Source organism: Eimeria acervulina, genomic scaffold, assembly GCF_000499425.1.
Source record: "Eimeria acervulina Houghton genomic scaffold, Eah_scaff1222, whole genome shotgun sequence".
Lineage (NCBI taxonomy): Eukaryota > Apicomplexa > Conoidasida > Eucoccidiorida > Eimeriidae > Eimeria > Eimeria acervulina.
In genome coordinates this window covers 4,060-4,866 of record NW_013550324.1, presented here as the reverse complement: position 1 = coordinate 4,866, position 807 = coordinate 4,060, and positions in this window count along the sequence as shown.

The window sequence follows — 807 nt, the reverse complement described above, 5'->3', positions numbered from 1 at the left end:
GAGAGAGAGAGAGAGAGAGAGAGAGAGACAGAGAGAGAGAGACAGAGAGAGAGAGAGAGAGAGACAGACAGACAGACAGACAGAGACAGACAGAGACAGACAGAGACAGACAGAGACAGACAGAGACAGAGACAGAAACAGACAAAAGGAGACAGACAGAGACAGCAAAAGTGAAATAAAAGACAAAAAAGGAGACAGAAACACCAAACAATGAACCCTAAAGCGTAAGCAAGCAACGTTGCCGCACTAACAACAACCGCTGTGTAGATCGCCTTAAAATACCCCTAAGAAGGGTTAGGGTTTAGGGTTTAGGGTTTAGGGTTTAGGGTTTGTCTACCAATCCTGGAGAGAAAAAAGCCGTCAAGAAATTCATCGACGAATTCTTCGGTCTGCAGCAAATGAAGCAGATGATGTTTATTTTTAATTGTGTTTGCTGCTTCTTTATATGCATATTCATTTTAATTAGTCTTTTATTTTTTATTTGTCTCTCTCTCTTTACTCAACTGCTTAACTCCTCGTCTCTTCCCCTCACTGTCTGTCTCCTTTGCGCTTCTGTCTCTCTTTCGGTCTCTGTCTGTAAAGAATTTAGGGTTTAGGGTTTAGGCTTTAGGTCTTAGGCTTTAGAGTTTAGAGTTTAGGGTTTAGTGTTTAGGCTTTACGGTTTAAGGTTTAGGGTTTACGGCTTAAGGTTTACGGTTTAGAGTTTATGCATTACGGTTTAAGGTTTAATGTTTAAGGCTTAGTCTTTAGGGTTTAGGGTTTAGGGTTTATGCTTTACGGTGTAAGGTTTAATGTTTAAGGCTTAGT